Source organism: Danaus plexippus, chromosome 24, assembly GCF_018135715.1.
Source record: "Danaus plexippus chromosome 24, MEX_DaPlex, whole genome shotgun sequence".
Classification (NCBI taxonomy): Eukaryota; Metazoa; Arthropoda; class Insecta; order Lepidoptera; family Nymphalidae; genus Danaus; species Danaus plexippus.
In genome coordinates, this window is record NC_083552.1 from 3,556,765 (window position 1) to 3,574,049 (window position 17,285).

General features: G+C 29.1%; 1 protein-coding gene across 2 annotated transcripts in view; it reads right to left on the reverse strand.

Annotated features, from left to right (window-relative positions):
- Positions 1–17,285, reverse strand: part of LOC116775879 (uncharacterized) — a 282,405-nt gene that overhangs the window by 19,752 nt on the left and 245,368 nt on the right. The gene's annotated exons all lie outside the window — the stretch shown is intronic.

Consider the following 17,285-nt stretch of genomic DNA (forward strand, 5'->3'; position numbering starts at 1 on the left):
AATTCATTATGAAATCATACTCTACATATATAATTTAAATTTATAACCGGACAGTACTTAATTCAATTTATTAACATAAGGAGGTAGTATAACGAGGATTTTAAAAAAAGAACAAAATTTTTAATATACATACAAAGAATCAGATATGTTTTAACAAACGAAGGACTTCGTTAAGAATTCTCTATTCAAAAGTTTTTTTTCTAAACTCCAGAAGTCCTAAAAACATTAGAAACGACCCCAACCGAAAAAAAAAACCGAAAGAAATTTAAAAAGCCATGTTGACGGCGAACATTAAGGTTTTGTCCGTTTAGTGAAAAAAAAGACATCCATTTAAAGACTGAATTATATCCAACGGCATGATGAATAGAGTTCAAAATCCTATATCAGGTATTATATGAAGATAATGTCGATAGTTTTGACAGGAATCGGGTATCTGTGTCGATAAATTTGCTTAAGGGATAACCTTTTCGATTAAATGCAATATATTCAAGGTTGGAGTCGTTTGTAAAGTCGATTCACTATCATTCTCTTATAGAAGGGAAATGGGTTTTTAAAAAAGGGTTGGTTTTTTGACCCAATAATAATTCGTGTCATCGGAATAGTTTTGTGCAATTAAGTAACAAATACACAAACACACATCGGTAAATAAATTCTTTACCTTTATATATATTACCCAATTATTGTATATTAATAGAAAAACCTTAATGTAACGTTTTAAATATTTGTAATTTGTATAGTCTAATACGTTAATGTGCCTTGATTTTTAGACGAAATTCAGAGAAATGTATAAAAAAGCTTAGATATTCATGATTCTTCCTACTAACAAAAATATTACATATTGGATACATTTAAGAAAGCTCATAGTCTATATCGAGAAACATTATAATAAATTAAATTAATTAATATAATGTTAAAACAGAAAGCAATGTGGTTATTGAATTAAAACTTATAATATAACGAAGTAACAGAAGTTAAGCAAAGAAAGGCAACGGACTATTCTAAAGGTGCATAGTTCATAACAAGCTGAACAAAGCTATTTTGTCATCGGAACTTTTTAAAATATTTGTTATTTGGTGGCACTAGGTCAAACTGAAACGAAAATTTCTGGTTACTTTAATAAATATCTGAGGTCTGTGCGGTTTACGGAAACATAATTACCTATATATATATAAAACAATTTATTCAATGCTCCGTACAAGCTTGTTTATATAAGACTGTCAAGTCGTATCATTGATGGTCCTACATAAAGTGGTTTCTTCAATGAATTGTTCAATGACAATTATTGATGGACATTAGTATCGTTAACGGTAAAAATATATGCAAAACTAGATGGTCGATTCCCGTAATGACCTCCCGCTGAACCTAAGCGGCGATAGCTTTACGACGGTCGTTAGAAACTATCATAAAATAGAATTAATTCAATTTAAACTGATTACTATATCATTAATTGTATTATAATTAATAGTTTTTTTTTTTTATTAATCTTATTTATAATAAGTTAAAATTATATAATTTACTTGCTTTTACCTTTAATAAATATATACCTTATATAAATATAAATACCTTAATAAATATATACCTTATATAAATATAAATACCTTGTATAAATATATAGATATATCTTTATATTGAAAATTATCTATAGATTATACTAATACTATTAATATGAAATATACGTAAGTCGGTTAATGGCTGTGTTTAAGTTATAATGTATAACTCGTAAAGCTATGTATTTTAATATAATATTATATATATAAAATACGGTATTGTAAAGTTTTAATGAGTTCCAAAACTAAATAAAGATAACTTCAATATCTATTTGTATTGTAACAATACCTTTTCCCTCTTCGCTCGAGTCAAATTTCATGCTAATTACTTCATAGCAATTTCTTCGAATATTCCACGCTTTGGAACCGGCATCGGCATCAGCACAACGCTTAACTTTTTTGGGCGACCTTTTGTTAATATTTTTAATGGGTTCCGTATATATATATATTAAAAAAAATAATACATATATCATCAACAGGTCACGATAGATTTTACACGGTACAAATTTATAACACTAACGATATATAATAAGATATTTTTAAATAGATATATCTTATTTAAATCTAGGGATCCCTAATCGCCAAAACAGCGGGTAGGTGGATTTTATTGAAATTATCTTAACGCGCATAAAATTAACTTATTTACGAAGGTTATGAATACGTGACTAGCAAAAATGAAGATATGTCCACTGAATTAATTAAACTGTGGTATATTTATTATGCCTTTTTTTTAAGATGACCAAGAAGTTTTTATTACAACTTTTTAAATTACCCAAAAAATTTAGAATTATTAAAAAAAAAGTTTCTTAGTACTAGCGTTTGAAAGGCAATGACATGCATGTCAGCATTAAAATATCGATCATATTAGTCTGTAGGGAAGATTTTCTACTATGGAATAATTCATTTCAATATTAATTGTACCCGTTCCATTCTTCAGCTGATGGACCACACAAAGCCTGCCTTCAGATTCCCAAGTGTTCTTACCTCAGTCAGATCATCGTTGAAATCGTCAACAAAACTAGTTAAAAATATATTGTTTTATCGCATTTTTCCCAAACCAGGTTTTGTTAACTTCGATTGTGTTATATGAAATATATAAAATTAACAAGAATAATTTATTTATCAAATATTTTATATATCTATATTTATAAATATATCAAATAATAAATATAGTAAATCCCAATATTATTTAACTATAAAACTTCCTAACGTTTTAAAATAATTATAAAACCTACTTACGTAACAATGAAATCTTTATAAACCTTAAAAAATATTTTCAAACGTACCTACAAATATATATTAATCCAGAGTAATTTCAATGGGAATAATTTTCTACGGCGATAATATTTCGATTGGCTTGAAATAAACTCCCAAGCTGTTTACCTAAAATATCTATTTAATGAGTGGCCTGAATACTTAGGCATTCCATCAAACAGCTAAGCAATTTATAAACACTGAGATTAATATATGTTTAATGATCTTTTTTAAGGACAATTCATAAATAAAGTTATGCATACATATAATTGCTACATTAAAGAACAAGCAGACAACTAGTCTATAGGATGCTACCTTAGAAGTGTTGTAAAAAACACAGCCAATTTATATGTATTTGAAACACCATACTTACCAATTTAAAGTCGGATGGTTAGTCGATATAGATAGCATTTAGAATACATAAAACAGAACCTAAGTTTAAAATCTAAACCACTGTTACCGCTTTATGGTTCTGATAATGCGTAAGATCACTATGAATATAGAATAATTTTACTATAAAAGTAAGGATAAATACGACTTGGAACACACGAGGAAGGGCGAAGGTAAAAATTTAATCGAATATTAAAATATATAATGCAAATAAATCACTATAAATATATATATCAAAAAAGTATTTTTTTTTAATAACGATAGGTACATTATTATAGCAAATCATGACATTATGGTTACGATAAAGATAAATGGGTTCATTGAAAGTAGGACCGGCTAAGATAACCTGGGACCTCTTTGTAACATATAAATAGACATACAAGTTGATGTAACATACAAACATATAACGAGTTCTGTGCATAAGAAATACGCTTATTTTTCTTATAAATCATCCCATTTTAGATAATTTATATTATAATTTTTTGTTAAATGGTTGTGATTGAACATGTTTGCAAGAGAATTTAAATTGGCTCTCAGTATGGCAAAAGTCATACAGAATTATTGCTGAATATAATAGGTTCAGTGAGGCATCGCTGTCGTTAAAAAAAACATGTGAAATATAAACAAATTTTTTTCATTAATATGTCATCATTACTGGAAACAAGAAAACGCCGCGGGCCGCGCTCGAGACCGAACTGTTATGTTTTATCAAGATTAATGATGCCGTTATTAAATTCAATGTTTCACCGATACACCTGAACAAGCACTGTTTGTTGTTTATATAAACTCGGAGGCACACACGATTTTTAATGTCTTTGATCATTTGTTTATAGGTCGTGTGTATAATACAGTTATCGAAAACAAAAAGCAATTTTGTAACTAGCTCTGAAGATGTTTGACAACCACGGACGTATGTCGAATGTATTGGGATTTTATATATAAAAAAAATCTGATATTGTTCTTCTCATAAGAAAAATTATAAGTATCAATTTTTATTTAATTTATACTGCTTGAATGGTTATAACAAAAAAAAAAATTACTTAAATTTTAAAAATTTCTTAAAATAATTAATTTATTAACAACAAACACTTTTGTATCGGGATGTTATTTAATTTAAATTATCTCCAACACTTATACGGATTTAATTATTTAAAAGCGTGATCGTTAACAATAAACAGCCGTGTGTTTCCCGTATCACCCTACAATCAGAGCCCTCATTACGCAATTTCACACTCAGTGCGTCAAGTTTGACAGCTGCATGCAAATTCTGACTGAAATTTTAACGCTCCAGAGTTAATTACAAATCCTTATTATGTTATGTAATAGGTTGAAAATTCTTGAAGAGCTACGAACTTTTATCATTTAAATATCAGGCTTTTGTTGCTGGAAGTGGAGATGGAAATTTTATATACATGACGTGTATGGAAGCCGAATTTTAAAACGTCATATCTCAAGGAAATTCTGATTCAAAGTTAAGATATTTGTTCAAGAACAAGTTTCATCATGTGATGAAAATGGATCAGTTTTCGTTTTTAGTATCCGATCTACCAAAAATATCATCAGAGGAAGATAGCATTTACTATACAAGAAACCTGAAAATAGAGATTTGACATACCAAAAATGGCAACGAGATATTAGTATATTTTTCTCCAACACTGATATTGAGAAAATTTTAAGTAAACGTCGGTCGATTACGAAAATTCCAATCTCTAAACAGCGTAAAACAACAATGACATCTATAAAAGACCTTCGCTTTCATAATCAGTAAAAAACACATTAAAAGGCTCAAACTTTTTATCATCTCACGAATGAATCAATAATTATTATGCCAAAAAACGGCTGCTAAAAAAGGATTTATCTTTAATATTTTTACTCAGTTTTTATGTACTTTATACTTTGAGTTTTTAGTCTGCTATCTTTAATTGTGATAGCAAACATTTTATATTATACAATCTTATAATTTTTTCCTCAACTTCTGTTATGTTTTTAATTATTCGTATTTTCTTTCCTTAATATTGTCGTTTCACTCAAGATGATATTTATATCAAGTCATCCAGATTGCCATTATCGCGACCACTTCAAGGTAATAGAAATGGGGTATTATTTATGTCGACGTAAAAATCAGTTTCATCGAGGTGTTTAGTGATCTTAGGTATATTTCGTGGAAAAACATTAAACATATTCATGGCCACACCATAACAGGGGCTTCGTAACACCTGATGATGAACCAGCAAAATCTGAAAAACAATCCGTTTATTCAACAGACACGATAACAACTTGGTCCCAGTGTCCCCATTTCTCCGCAAATACTTTCCTTCATTAAATAACCTACATGTGTTATGTATAATCTTGGATTACCAAGAAATGTTTTTGCCGTCCAAAAAGACTACTGCGTAGAGATGGCACTGATAGCGATGTTGTCACGACACTTAATTTAAACAGTGTAAATTCGTGTTCTGCATCATTTCATTTGTTTGTTTTTTGTTTTAATTATGTGGATGTTAATTAAAATTTATGTTCCTACATTGTGGAACTGTTTATTGGAAACGTAGCATATTTTAAATAATGTATATTATTTATAAGTCCTCAAACAAAGAACGAAAACAGAATTTCATTTTATATCATATACTCATATCGAGACAAATGTACACTCGATGAGGATGATGAAACTAAGGGCGAACAAATTTGGCGCTGTAAATAGTAGACATAAATATATTTTCATTAAAATTCCAAACAGATAAACCCTGAAATCTAGAGCCTCAGTAGATCTCAGGCATCGTAACTCCGAGTTGATGCAATCGTATTTCAGCGCTAACTAAAAAAGGCGAAGACGTATTTATAGCACGGAGTCTAACTCCAAGGGGTTGTCTTACCATTCATGGAACCTGCTAATAAAATTTATATGTATCTTCTTTAAAACATAAATATAAAGCGTCGTTTTCACACGTTGCTTGGCATTGTCTTAAAAGGAATTCACATTCCCAATTAGGTGTGCCGTGTCGATAAAATGCGTAAAATCTTCTTTCTGAGACAGTACAAAGTGTTCAATTTCATCTTTATCTTAATATATACGTAAAAAATGTAGAATAATGACACATTGTTAAGAGATCGTATGTAGATTGGCTGGACTAGGTGTGGACCATTCTCACATAGGAGATTATTTTTTTAAGGACTGAGTGGTGGAATATTTAATTTCTATCTATTTTAACCGCATTTATTTTTATTTTAATCACGTAAATTTTACTGAGGAGGCAGTTGACTAGATTAACTGGTTGGATTCCATGGGGGATGATTTGATTCATTGGATCGATCAATCTTTCAACCAGATGGTGAGATAATGACATTGGTAGGTAGTTGACTAGAATTATTGTTTGCCTCTTAGTCACCCTTAACACAACTTATGTAACATAACACTAAACAAAATCTCACCAAACTTATATCAATGTAAAATTAAATTAACTTTTTTGGTACTCTTAAATAACACTAATGAATGGGCAATTTATACACACGCAAGCCATTCACGAGAATGCATACCTAGAGCCTAGTACCAGTTTACGCCTTCAATGATGGCAACGATACTTTCAAGGTCATTCATGACTGACGATTCGTTATACTAAAATAAAGAAATCCTTTGCTTGATGGGTAAAGCTGGTCGAGAGCTGAGCACAGACATTAAAACTATATAAACTAAGAAGTGAATTAAAATCTTGAAAATAGTTAATATATTTAAAAAATTGAAATTAGTTCTATTTACCAAATATACCAAAAGCATCTAAATGCTTTATAACCCGAATATCTATAAACTGTTTCCATATATTGCTTCATTGAACTGAGAAAATAAAGGATATAACATATTTTTTACGGTAGAACAAAAACTAAGTAAAAACGATCCAAAGAAATAGTCTATGTTATTTAAAACGATAATTCCATTTAATGATTTAAACCATCTATATCTAGTATACAATTATTATAAATTACTTTAATTTCTATATAATAGTTACTAATTATAATACTTACTTTACCTTACATAAACCTCCCTAATTAGTTTTTGCTTTATACTCTAATAACGCATATTTCAACCTACAAAGAGTTATTTTTTTCAATTCACGTCCTACCCTCAATAACTTTTACTAGCTGTATGGGGCATGGATCCCAAACACCTTACTTTATGGTTAATGAAATGATTTGTATTTAATGCCGAGATTGCTAGCAGGTTTACTGTTTATAGAAAAACGAATTACACAGCGAGGAAGTCTTCTATAAATAAATCTAGTGTTTAACATAATTTTACAAATTTGAATCATGTTAAATTAATTAGAAAAAAATATATAAACATTTTTATTAATTTTATTATAAAAATAATGTTATTAACACAAGTTTACATCTGGGAACAGTCAATCAAAAATGCAAGACAGAGAGAAATTGTTTTCTCTTCGAAATTCCAATCTTTAAAATCAGAACGAGAATAAACAATTCCTTGCATTTCATTTCATTCTATTCGATTCTAAAAGATTGTAAGGCGGGCCTACGTCTGAATATTCTTTTAAATACAACCCTTATTTTAACAACGATAAGGTTGTTATTAAAAATATTGTGAGATTTAAATGTAGCTTACCCGATTGAAATCGAATGAAAGGCTTTATCTTAGTGTTTTAAATCCCGCGTGTTTTTAACATCGATATCCAGATGTCGGCTTGGAATTATTATTTTTTTATTTTTCCAATACAGGAATTATTCTGAGACTATTATTTTGTATGCCAGCTTTAAAATTTTCATTAATATAGTAACTCTTCCGTAAAATAAATGTGCGTATAATTCTAGATGCATTAAATTATTGGAGCGTAAAAGGGTAGCCTTACTTATTATAGAAAGAGTGTTTTGGTTAGGTTAAAACTACTGAAACTCAATGAAACTAAATTTTTCGGATACTACACGTTGTTTTATTATGTTTTTATTTATAACTACATAATCCCGACGTTTCGGTTCCTCTACAGTAACTATGATCACGGGCAGACGAGATGAAAGCTATTTGTGAGAACATTTGAAAATACGTAGTTTTTGTGTTGGTATTAAAGGTACTACTTTTTGCCACTTAAATAAGATGATTTTTTTTCTATTACTACCTATAGAAAAAAACATGAATTAACCATAATTATTTGAACTCTAATCCGAAATCCTAACAAATAACTATTATAAAGATTAACAAATGTCTTTTTAATTGGAAGTCCCAAAGAATGGTGGCTATCCTGAACATCTGTATAGGAAGTTTTTTTAAAGGCCAGAAGGCAGACGTTTTTGCATTCTAAAAATTTTGTTACTCGAAAAGTTATCTTAAAAAACACGAACGTAATTATAAAAGTGGACGGAGTTTTGATGTTTTGTGTTTTATTTTTACAACAGAAGATTTTGAACTTTGTTTAACTTTTATTTAGTTGGAGAAATATATTTTTTTGTGTGTTAATTGATATAAGAAAATGTTTTTTACGGAATCTTCTAAGGTTTTAATGTCATATCAGGCATTTCTCCCAGATTTCACATTGATTGAGCTGGAAACCAATCGCTACAGCGTATCAGGATGATCACACTGAACCCATTGCTGAGAATGTTTGAAATTATTCCATGCAAACAAAAGAAAATGACTGAGTATAAATTATCCCCTTGAATTTATAATTAAATCATGGTCCAAAATAAATCAATCGTAATTAGGGTGTTTCAGAATGATTCAGCGCATTCACAAATGTTAAATTTATCAAGTACTGGTACTAAAACAGCTGTGTCACCTCATAATGAAGTAATGCATTTACGAATGAATGAAATTAACTAATATTACGAATGATAATGTTTGTCGGGATGTACATATGTTTATTGTTATATAAAAAATAAATTACCGATGACTAAATTATTAAGGATCGTGTGATTCAAACAACTGACGGAAGAAGCTGCGGAAAACCACTAGTCGAGATTATGTTCGTAAACAAAATATCTTTTATAAAAAAACCTTCACGTTTTTATACTCATATTAAATTAACACTATGGAACTATCGTTCCTTTGATGCAATGAAAAAGGCTAAATATTGGAGCGGCAAACATTATTAATATCACACAATTGTATGTTTAAAGTGACAGAGAATTGTTGGGGAAATAACATAATTTTGATATTTAAAACAGGCATCTCTTAGGTATATTTAATATTAGATATCTACGGAACCAGTACCAATTGTAATAATAGTTTCATAGGAACAAAACAAAACTTCAACACAATATAAACATGGGCACATGACATCTGCAATACGTTTGTACGCAAACCGATTCAAATATTGACGGAACTAAAAAAAATATATATTGTACGAGAAAAATACTTGTTTCATCACGTTTTTTTATTTAACAATTATTTTTATAAACATGTGTATTGTGTAGGTATTATTCGAAATAATATGAGTTGTTTTTACATAAAAATGTACAAGTGTTGTTGAAATGTTTATTATTTTATTAGTACTGTAAAAAAATCGAAAATATGTAATGGTTGATGGATTCATTTGTTATAGTTTGAGGAGAAAATTACTTTGTTGGTTTCAATCGAACTGCTGGATTACCCTGTGTTTGATATTGTATGATTTAGTCCCATTATCCCAGCTTACTAGCGAAACTAGGTACTGTTAGTACGGATTCAGGTATTAATCAAAATTCACATTATTGGGCATGTCACGTCAATGTCATACACAACCGAATCTTGAGCTCAACTCTAATGATTACGAAATTGCTGACATCCAATAAACAATAATGCGTAGTATGTTGTTGTGTGAGAGTTAATATCACCAAGATTTTATTGTTGAGATCTAAGTTTTATTTTAGGGTTGTATGTAGAAATGATTATAAAAATCAAGTTTTACTAAACTCGACGTTGTATTTATATATGAAAAATAAATTAAATTAATTCAAACTTACCTTTATTTCCTTGTGACAGACATGAAATATAAATTATTATTAATTACAAATCAGAACAAGTTTTAAATCTTATAAAGATTGTAGAATGATTTTTTTAAAAGACGTTATAATAACACTGTCAGTGTCTCAAAACTTCTTAAAGGGATGAGCGTGAGCCTTTATTACGAGAGCACAAATTTGCAACTCCCAAGGAGCTTAGCTTAACCTGCAAGCCTCGTTTAATTGCTGCAAAATAACTTGCCATTCCACTGTACTGGACCGGTCCGATGTAACGGCTGTGTTATTATGGGATATTTGTAAGACCATTTTAACTTTACTGAGTTAATAATATTTTAAATTAGTACCATAAAACATATATTTTAGTTCAAATTAAGGGTTAATTTAGAAACAATATTTTTAATTCCAGTACTAAATTGATCTTAAGGAAATCAAAACGTTGGACATCCATTTTATTTAAACAATATTGTAGAAGACATATTAATCTTTTATTTTTTTTATTGCAATAATCGATATTATCTGATACAGAGACAGTGGCTTTAATGAATATTTTAGTGATCGTAATAAAAAGTTTTATAATATTAAAAACAGACATAATTACCAATATAATGATTTAAATGTGATCATATAAATTGTTTTAACAATGTGAACGAGGCACCAACACTAGTTCCAAAGACCTCCTTCGTTCAAATATTTAACTTGATACGCTTAAACGGACAGATTGTCTCGAAATGAGAGCGAACTTTTATATATTTATATAAAGCTCGCTGTACTTGCCTTTAAAGTACATTTTATTTTATTTTAACAAAGAAATTTTGTTAGATATATTTATATATAAATAAATTAATTAAAAAAGAAATATACATACGAAGAGTTACACATATAGAGTGCCAGTAAATAGAAGATAAAAATTTTATATACACATCGTTTTGTAATCAATACATTAAAGATTCTTGGCTCTTTATCTTAAGCTATTTGAAAGTCAACCCTTTAAATGTTCATAGTCAAACAGTCAAGTGTCACTGTTTGAGTAGGACGGGTACGTTCCGTAAGTTATACGTTTAGGTAGACCCGGGATCAAAATTGTAGCCGTAAAATGTAAGCCTCTCCGAATACAGATTTTCAAAACATTTTTCTATTGAAATCGTCTTGCGTTTAGTTTTACTTTATATTAATGAAATGTATTTAACTTAGATTTCATATAATACAAACGATTCCAAATAAATTTATATATTTCCGCTTTTCAAATAAAATATAGTGATGTAAGCTGGTCTCGAAATAAAATGTTTTGTGAGCGGTTTCGGCCACGAGAAAATAATTGAGTGTTTCTCTCGGGACTAGTTTTTTCTAGATCCAAAGTTGCGCTGCCTTTTATGACAAATATTAAAAATATCATATCGTCAAGCGCTTAATAACAAATAGTACCAACAGAGTTATTCATAAAATAAAAAAAATTAATAAAAAATTTAACCATCAAGAATCATAACAAAATCGGCCTCTAACAATCAAATAATTGATGATATTCGAAACTATCTAATAGTGGTTAGACTAAACGAAACTAACTCTATTAGATTTTAAAAATAAATTTTTAATCCAATCCCATCGACGTCCCCTTTTACATTTACAAAATCCTTTTAATGCTACACTAAGCCGATTACTTTTTGTTCCCTATCAAGTTACCCCTGTTTTGTATTGGCTTTTGGTTAAATTGATGCTAAAAGATATTAGAGTTTTAGGTGTACGGTAAAAACTAAACAGGGCTGCTATTACTTATACCCGTGGCTGTTTTCGTAGACTATTAAATGGGTATTTTAGTATAAATTATTAATTTAATTAAATAAAATATATGTAGTAACGGACTGAGAGCGCCATCTATAGTCCGTAACACGTGACTTCATACAAATTACAAACATTATGCCATTTTTTTTATTATACAGATTTTTCTAAATAATTCCACCTTTACTTATTCTAGTATCCAAGCTGCATGACTGTAAATTTTAATCAAAATGTGTTCAGCGATTTTTGCTCCCAAATAATCTTTCGCAATTTCTAAGTAGGATAAAAATTTTAAGGTATTCAGATAATAAATACATTCAACAAATATCTATCACAAAATACCGTTGCCATGCAAACACAATCGAAGAATGTCTCATACATAATTTAATTAAAATAACTAAGCTAACAAATTAATTGGCGTTATAGTGTTATCGAGGAAGCTAACCGAAGATTGATATTACTACATGAATAATTTTAAACCATATCTTCATAACAATTAAGTTAATATTGTCTTGAGCTTGTGTTAGTTGTTTGCGCATACCTCAGCAGGTAGAAGGGCACGGATGCAATAATAATACTCTCCGTTATGAGACGAATAAAAAAATATAACAAGTAGTTGCATCTCTTTCTAAATGAAATAAATTTAAAGGATAGTTGATGAACACGGAATGAATAGTTGCTGGGAAGGTTTTAAGATTTCGTTACCTCAAAATAATGGAGACGAATGGCACGTTTTTATCACCTAAATAACCGACAACGTAACTAAAGCTCTAGATAAAATAGAATTCCTAACGAATTAATACTTATAGATAAATTTATATATATAAATATAAATATATATATATATAAATTATGATTTCAAATTCAATTACATGCATTCCTTATAAGTTAATAATGAAATCACACTTTATTACGAATAAAAATTCAAAGCTCTGTTTATTGAAGTTTCAAATTCCGAACGACTCAGTTCTCTGAATTAAGATGTTTATTGATGTCAAACAAAGACCACACCGAAAACAGTTTATACATCAAGAAAGACATTTACATTGGTTTATTAATTTACCGACTGTCCACGTTTTTGGGATATCATTTAAAATATACGAAAACATACATACTTTTATACAAGATTTATACGTGTTTCTTTTTAAAAGCAAAAGCAAGCCACAAACGAAATTTCAAATTATTTAAAAAAACATCTCTCTTTATACATACATGACCTTTTTTCTTCCGTAGCTCCAAGATCACAAAAAAAAAATCAATTTAATCACTCCAGTGAGGCGTAACTCAAAAAGCCTTTGTCAATACGTAAGAGTCGCTTGACCATATCAAAGCAAGTTTTATTTCGTCCAATTTAAAGAAATAAATATAAACCTCGGAATAAGAAATACATAACTGCTCATTCTGTGCATAGCATTTATCTTTTTTAAAAAGGAACTTATCTTTTTTAAAAGGAACCTGTCTTTTTAAAAGGAAACGTACAAAGCACGAGCCGAAGCTAATGACATCAGGACCTAAATAGAAGCGAATTGAACAAGAGATGCAAAAATTGAATGCGAACAGAGAACACCAGATTGACAATTGGAAAATTAAGTTCACATGTAAGTTGGATTGGAAGAAATGCCATCTGAGTGAAAGGACGCATTCAACGTGATATAGGAATAAAACTATTAAGTTTTTTATTCAAATATAAAACTACCCTCAAACTAATTATTTAAGGTCAAAGTTCGAGTGATTCTTATGGAAATTCAAAGTGATTTACTTAAATTATTGTTCCTATGGCATTAAATGTCAACTACAGAATATTCGTGATGCTTCGTACTCTTGAAATCTCTTATAATTTATACGGGATTCTAATTACAACCACTTTGTAATAAGTGCTCTGAAATTAGTCTCTTGTAAAATTGTGCTTTATTTGAAATGTTTCTCTGCAAGTTTTTGTCGTTTTTTATTTATAGAATTTGTTGCTTTATGAGTTAAATTATTTATTATGTAAATAAATTTTTAAGAGCAACAACAATAGTGACCAGCGAGGACTGCCCTAATTACGCTAAGGGTTCATTAACAATCACTGATGTAAAATAAATTTTCAATGAAATAAATGTATAATGTATGTTACTTTTAATAAATGTTCACGTAAAGGTAATTACTTAAAAGCTAAGAAGGCTATGACGTCACAGTACTTTTATAACGGTGTAACACAAATATCCGAATTTATTATTACACTTAAAAACATATATCAATATAATTGTTATTTTCAAATGTTTTAATGTCCAAGTACATATATTTAATCAATTCTTCCCCAGTACTAACAATTCCTCATTACAAACTTGTACTGATCAAGTAGTCGTGTTTTTAACATGGCTTATTTCCTAACACCGCCTTAATCGTTATAGTAAATTTGACATCTTAATGCGATTAATATTATTGATCCGAAGTTCTTTTTAATTGGACTCAATTCTGTTATCACAGAGATTAATTTTAATTGGCGCCATGTTTACTTCGCCACTTGGCTGTTTAAGCTTTTTCAGTGTCGTACTTTGTTCTATATTTGAAGATTGTTTTGTATTAATTGTGATAAAAATATAAAAATGAAATAATTCCGTGTACATTGAAACTAGTGAAGGCTTCTTGCCTTTGATTAAACTTTACAAGAATGTACTTTTTATAACGTTTTCCTTATAGCGTTCTGCTCTTCCTGGACTTTTGAACCGAATTCAGAGAGAAATGAGATTGTGTACTTAAAAGAATTAGACGTGTCACGTGACAATATGTAACACAAGTGTTATGCCCTGTTCCTTCTAGAACTATGAAGCAGTACATGATAAACTATAGTCTATGTTAATCAGATGTATATATCAGCTATGTTTTTGTGGAGTTTTATTAAAATAGATAGAGTAGGTTCTGCGTGAAATAGTAACAAAAGGCCCATTAATATAATCTAACAATTTTAGTAGGACCATTTGTTTTAGCGAGGAGACAGGAGAGGGAGAGGGGTAAGGGGAGGGAGGTAAAGCTAGCTCTGTTCAGTTGGTTTGAATTTTTTATTTGATATTTTAAATGAATCTTTCCACTTAAACTTCTAGTAATTGTTATAGAAGACACATAAAAAGATATCAATATTTTATTGTAAATGTTTATGCATGTATTAAAATTTCTACGTGTATACATACCTATATTGTTAAGTTTAAGGGGTAGAAACTTTGATAACTTTTATAAAAGCTGCTTCGTTCTTAAACATCAATGAATTATATTGAGCGATGTTTTGTAAGAAATAAAATATATCATCAAAGTCACTAGATCAAATACATTGGTAACCGACGAAGGATATGATTGAAAACATTACACCTTTTAAAAAGAAAATTTAAATAATATACTAAAATTAATCTAATAAAATAAAATTAAAAACAATATATTCTATATTCAAACAGAGTGGTCTATTTGAGGTTAAATATGTATATATATATATTATATATATATATATACGTAAATACCTAAATGTCTATTATGTGAACAGTATGATAGTCTCATTCACGTGTCCTCAATTAATATGAATCACGTACCCACCAAAATATTTATATTAGATAACGAATAAATATTAACATTCTCTAATTAGTTGTTATAAATTCATTGGGAATAATATATTACGTTTCATACTTGTACAGCACATACATACATCTCTAATTCAAATTCCATTCACAATAAAATATTTTATAGTGAAAATGAATTAAATAAAATACAATTATTATCTAAGAATTAATAAACTGAGAACTTGAGACTGTCGTAAAAAGCAGCCGCTCAAGCTTTTAGTTTCAACAGCATTGATTAAAGTCAAACATAAAATAATAACACTATTATAGAACCTCACATAAAACGATCATTAAATACCCTTCGAAGTTTTTAGCGTGGCAGTAATTAAAAAATAATAAAAAAATATGTATGGATTTTCTATCCAGCGACCACTATACCAATTAATACAGTCAATTATAACTTTGAATCCTATTACTGTTGCTGAATCAGACAAGCTGAGCTTGCGTTTAATTTATACAATGATTTTCCGTTAGTATTAAAAGTACAAAATTTTGTTTAAAAATTTTAAACATCTATTATCAATATCAATCATCATCATCAATATTTATTATAAAACAAAGTCGATCGCCGCGTCTGTCTGTCTGTCTGTTCGCGATAAACGGAAAAACTACTGCACTTATTATCAAACAGTTATCACGACTAGATAGCGTGATCCTCGAGGAAGGTTTTAGTATATAATTTGTTAAGTTTTTATGTTTACTTGTGTTTACATTAACGATATTTGTTGAAGATGTCGGGAAAACATGAGCCTTTTAACGAAAACACTGCTTAAACTCTTTGGGATATAACAGAATAATATATAGTGGAATTGTATATATAACATAAGTCTACAGAAAAGTACGCGGTAGCATATTTATCTCTATATCTTAAGGATAACATAATATATCCATTTTACAACTTTTAAAAATTGGCATTCCTAAAGCGTTTATTGGAAAGCTATTTACATAGATACGGTATTGGGTCTTATCGAAATATATTACTTGATTTTCAAGCCTACATCAGTATCTGTAAATTACTTTTTAAATCATTTAAAAAGGGCGTACAATTTAAAAGTTATCATAATATAAGTTTAATAATTCTCAAAATTAAACAGGCTTTTTATATTTGTTAAGAGTACGTGCGAAGCCGGGGCTGGTACCTAGTAAATATCTAAAGTAAATAAATTAGTATTGTCAATGGGAGTAACAGTATTCTATAAATAACTATCGAGGAATAATCTAGTGATACAAACGAAGACAGGGCTAGAAGTTATCAAATTGTAAAATTAGAACACATTTAAAAAAAAATAGTTATTTATAAGGGTTAGAAGTATATAAAAGTAATGTGTTAAGTTTACGAATGCGGTTCGACACATCTAGACTTGGGATGTACTGAAATCTGAATGATAAATGGCTTGTTTGCTTCGTCCCTGCACCAATCACTTAACGATATCCGGCCGGATCCTGTTACGAAAAACTTTAAGGCTTCAGACCATTTAGGAATAATGAACATCCTATAAAATAATTCATGAATCCATCAATGTACAATTAAATATAAATATACATACATCTTATGAAGATTGTTATACGTAATAGTCGCTATATCACTACTTGGAAATAATTCGAATCGACATGCCACCATGTTGGATTAAGAATAACGTCACTAATTGAACCATACATTGTCATATAAGCTGTTCTTGTATATAAAGTTTCTATTCAATCAAGGTGTGTCATATCGAACATAATATTATATAACGTTAAAAAGCCTTGCATAATTAAGGCGAAAGTTCAAACGAACGAACGAAAATCC